Genomic DNA, 5000 nt, shown 5'->3' with positions numbered 1-5000 from the left:
CCCCTCCCTACCACCCCGACGGGGCATCCGCCCAAAGCCCACCCCAAGCGTTCCAAAGTACCGAGGAGCGTTGCAAACGGGAACCGCCCGGACACGCGTCCCGGTCGCACGGGATGCGCGTCCCGGTCGCACGGGTCGCGCGTCCCGGGAGGGCCGACGGAGGAAGCCGGCGCACGGCCGCCGCGCGGACGGCCGGCGGGGGCGCCCATGCGCCGGGGCCTCGGCGGGCGCGGGCCGGCTCCCTCGGGGACGAACGGTGCCGGGCCCGCCCGCCGCGAGGCGACGGACTTGTGCGGAGTGGAGCGGAAGTCCCGCCGCGGCAGCAGCAGCCCCCCCTCCCTACCACCCCGGCGGGGCATCCGCCCAAGGCCCACCCCAAGCGTTCCAAAGTACCGAGGAGCGTTGCAAACGGGAACGGCCCGGACACGCGTCCCGGTCTCACGGGATGCGCGACCCGGTCGCGCATCCCGGGAGGGCCGACGGAGGAAGCCGGCGCACGGCCGCCGCGCGGACGGCCGGCGGCGGCGCCCATGCGCCGGGGCCTCGGCGGGCGCGTGCCGGCTCCCTCGGGGACGAACGGTGCCGGGCGCGCCCGCCGCGAGGCGACGGACTTGTGCGGAGTGGAGCGGAAGTCCCGCCGCGGCAGCAGCAGCCCCCCCTCCCTACCACCCCGGCGGGGCATCCGCCCAAGGCCCACCCCAAGCGTTCCAAAGTACCGAGGAGCGTTGCAAACGGGAACGGCCCGGACACGCGTCCCGGTCTCACGGGATGCGCGTCCCGGTCGCACGGGTCGCGCATCCCGGGAGGGCCGACGGAGGAAGCCGGCGCACGGCCGCCGCGCGGACGGCCGGCGGCGGCGCCCATGCGCCGGGGCCTCGGCGGGCGCGTGCCGGCTCCCTCGGGGACGAACGGTGCCGGGCGCGCCCGCCGCGAGGCGACGGACTTGTGCGGAGTGGAGCGGAAGTCCCGCCGCGGCAGCAGCCGCCCCCCCTCCCTACCACCCCGGCGGGGCATCCGCCCAAAGCCCACCCCAAGCGTTCCAAAGTACCGAGGAGCGTTGCAAACGGGAACGGCCCGGACACGCGTCCCGGTCGCACGGGATGCGCGTCCCGGTCGCACGGGTCGCGCGTCCCGGGAGGACAGACCGAGCAAGCCGAGGTGCCGCTCACGGCCGCCGCGAGGGACGTACGGCGCCGGCGCCCGCGCCCCGTGGCACGGCCTAGAGCGTGCCCCCCTGCCACCCCATCGGGGCATCGGCGCAAAGCCCACCGCGGGGTAGATAACCGAAGGCAACGAGGGACGGTGGATGCACATATCCGAGCAGTGGCGATAGGGCCGGAGGGAGCACCGACAGGGCCGTGAGATTTTAAAGTACCGAGGGAATTTGCAAACCGGGCCCGCCCCTCCCCCCGTCCATCGCACGCCGATCGGGGGTCCGGCGCCCCGCGGGGGGCTGCCGGCATGCGCTCCCGGTGCAGGCATCGACGAGCCGCCCGCGACCTCCACTCGGGTCCGAGCCCCCAAGCGCGGATGCCGAAACGCGCCGGCCGCGGCAGCCCCACCCCTGCCACCCCATCGGGGCATCGGCGCAAGGCCCACCCTGGGGTAGATAACCGAAGGCAACGAGGGACGGTGGATGCACATATCCGAGCAATAGCGATAGGGCCGGAGCGAAGACCGAGGGGGTCGGGGGGTTTTAATGTTCCGAGGGAAGTTGGAAACGGGGCCCGCCCGGACGCCCGTCCCTCGCACGCCGATCGGGGGTCCCGCACCCCGCGGGGGGCTGCCGGCATGCGCCCCTAGTACAAGCATCGACGAGTCGCCCGCGACCTCCACTCGGATCCGGCGGCGCACGCGCGGATGGCGAAACGCGGCGGCCGCGGCTGCAGCCCCCCTACCACCCCGTTGGCGCGTCGGCGCAAAGCCCACCCCGGGGAGGATAACCGAAGGCGACGAGGGACGATGCATGCACATATCCGAGCAAATACCGAGAGGGTCGGGGGGAAGACCGAGAGGCAAGGGGTGTTTAGAGTACCGAGGGAAGTTGCGAAAGGGGCCCGCCCGGACGCTCGCCGCTCGCAGGCGATCCGGCGGGGCGCACGGAGGGCGCCGCCCATCGCCGGAGCTTGCTCGGTCATCTCTGCCGCACGGACACGTAAGCGCCGCCGCGCAAGGTTCGGCCGGCGGGGCGGACGGTTCGCCGCCGCAGGCCTTTCCCGCAGCCGGAACGTGGGCCCGGCGTTGCGCGCCGGCGGGCCGCGCAATCCGCCGGGGCGCACGGCGGGCGCCGCCCGTCGCCGGGGCTTCGCTCGGTCATCTCGGCCGCACGGACACGTGCGCGCAGCCGCGGAAGGTTCGGCCGGCGGGGCGGACGGTTCGCCGACGCAGGCCTCTCCCGCGGCCGGAACGCGGGACCGGCGTTGCGCGCCGGCGGAAGGCGCGATCCGGCAGGGCGCACGGCGGGCGCCGCCCGGGCTTCGCTCGGTCATCTCGGCCGCACGGACACGTGCGCGCCGCCCATCGCCGGGGCTTCGCTCGGTCATCTCGGCCGCGCCGCCACGTGCGCGCCGCCGCGGAAGGCTTGGCCGGCCGGGCGGACGGTTCGCCGCCGCAGGCCTTTCCCGCAGCATGCGCCCCTTCGCCCGAACGACCGCGGGACTCCGGTACGGCCTAGCCGTCGGCCGCCCGGCTGCAAGCCGTCGGGGCCGCTCGATCCCCGTCGCGTGCCGGCCGCCGCTCGGGCCAGCCGGCCGGCTGCCGCACGTAACCTCTGACCTCATCAGCGGTCGATCCGCACCGCGCTGGTCTTCGGTGCGGACCCGTCGGGGCCGTGCCGCGCCGGCCGTCGCATCCGGTTCCGCAGGCGCCGCCCGGTTGCCTCCCGCCCTCGTGCGCTCGCGCCGGCCGGGCGACGCGGTGCCCGCGGGACTCGGGCATGGTTGAGCCGTCGGCCGCCCGGCGGCATGCCGCCGCCGCTCCGCGCCGCGTGCCGGCTGCGCTCCTCCCCGCGCCCGTCCGCGGGCGGGCCCGCCGCCGCTCGCGCCGGCCGGGCGACGCGGTGCCCGCGGGACTCGGGCACGGTTGAGCCGACGGCCGCCCGGCGGCATGCCGCCGCCGCTCCGCGCCGCGTGCCGGCTGCGCTCCTCCCCGCGCCCGTCCGTGGGCGGGCCCGCCGCCGCTCGGCCTAGCCCCCCGGCTGCCGCACGTAACCTGCGACCTCGTCGGCGCTGGATGCGCGTCGTGACAGTTTTCGGTGGGGCGCCGCGGAGGCGCCGGGGGCCCATGCGACGGGCCAGGGGGCGAACGGAGGGCTCGGTCAGCCCTAACAGGGGACCGGCGACAAAGGAGCGGTCGCGCAAAGCTTCGTAAGGGACCCAGACGACGGGCCTACCGATCCGAAGCACCGCGCACGGACGCGCAGCGGGCCCACGACGGGCCGACACGGAAGGCCCGCCGCCAAGGCCGCAAAACCGACAAAGGAACCCACGGGGACGCACCAGAGCGGGCAAAGCTTTCACCGAACGGGACGGGACCGAGCCCCCGCAACAGGCGAGGGCGACGGATCCGACCAAGTAAGGCCGATCCCGCTCCACGCACGCGCGGCCGCAGGAACTTCGTGAGGGACGGGACGACCGGCCGACCGAACCGAAGCGCCGCGCACGGCCGCCGCGAGGGCCGGCCGGAGGCATAGACCGAGCGCCGCGCCAGCGGAAGGAGCGTGCCGGCTCCGTCGGGGACCACCTGCGCACGGTCCGTCCGAGCGAGCCGACGGACCGGCGCGGAAGGCCCGGCGCCGAGCCCGCAAAACCGACAAAGGAACCCACAGGGACGCACCAAAGCGGCCCAAGATTTCACCGAGACGGGACCGAGCCCACGCAACATGCGATGGCGACGGATCGGACCAAGTAAGGCCGATCCAACTCCGCGCGCGCGCGGCCGCGAGCACTTCGTGAGGGACAGGAAGACCGGCCGACCGAACCGAAGCGCCGCGCACGGCCGCCACAAGGGCCGGCTGGAGGCGTAGACCGAGAGCCGCACCAGCGGAAGGAGCGTGCCGGCTCCGTCGTGGGCCAACTCCGCGGGGCCCATCCGAGCGAGCCGACGGGCCGGCGCGGAAGGCCCGGCCGAACCCGCAAAACCGACAAAGGAACCCACAGGGACGCACCAGAGCGGACAAAGATTTCACCGAACAGGACGGGACCGAGCCCACGGAACATGCGAGGGCGAAGGATCGGACCAAGTAAGGCCGATCCAACTCCGCGCGCGCGCGGCCGCGAACACTTCATGAGGGACGGGAAGACCGGCCGACCGATCCGAAGCACCGCGCACGGCCGCCGCAAGGGCCGACCGAAGGAATAGACCGAGCGCCGCACCAGCGGAAGGAGCGTGCCGGCTCCGTCGTGGGCCAACTCCGCGGGGCCCATCCGAGCGAGCCGACGGGCCGGCACGGAAGGCCCGGCCGAACCCGCAAAACCGACAAAGGAACCCACAGGGACGCACCAGAGCGGACAAAGATTTCACCGAATGGGACGGGACCGAGCCCACGCAACATGCGAGGGCGAAGGATCGGACCAAGTAAGGCCGATCCAACTCCGCGCGCGCGCGGCCGCGAAAACTTCGTCAGGGACGGGACGACGGGCCGACCGATCCGAAGCGCCGTGCACGGCCGCCGCAACGGCCGGCCGGAGGCGTAGACCGAGCGCCGCGCCAGCAGAAGGAGCGTGCCGGCTCCGTCGTGGGCCCGCTGCGCGTGGCCCATCCGAGCGAGCCGACGGGCCGAATCCCTCGAGGACGAACGGTGCCGGGCACGCCCGCAGCGAGTGCCCACGGCGGGCTTGTGCGGAGTGGAGCGGAAGGCCCGCCGCGGCGGCAGCAGCCCCCCCTCCCTACCACCCCAGCGGGGCATCCGCCCAAAGCCCACCCCAAGCGTTCCAAAGTACCGAGGAGCGTTGCAAACGGGAACCGCCCGGACATGCGTCCCGGTCGCACGGGATGCGCGT

The sequence above is a fragment of the Phoenix dactylifera genome, chromosome 10, assembly GCF_051530095.1.
Source record: "Phoenix dactylifera cultivar Ajwa chromosome 10, Ajwa_hap1_PhDact_Kaust_v1.1, whole genome shotgun sequence".
Classification (NCBI taxonomy): Eukaryota; Viridiplantae; Streptophyta; class Magnoliopsida; order Arecales; family Arecaceae; genus Phoenix; species Phoenix dactylifera.
Note: the sequence above shows the minus strand (reverse complement) of the source record.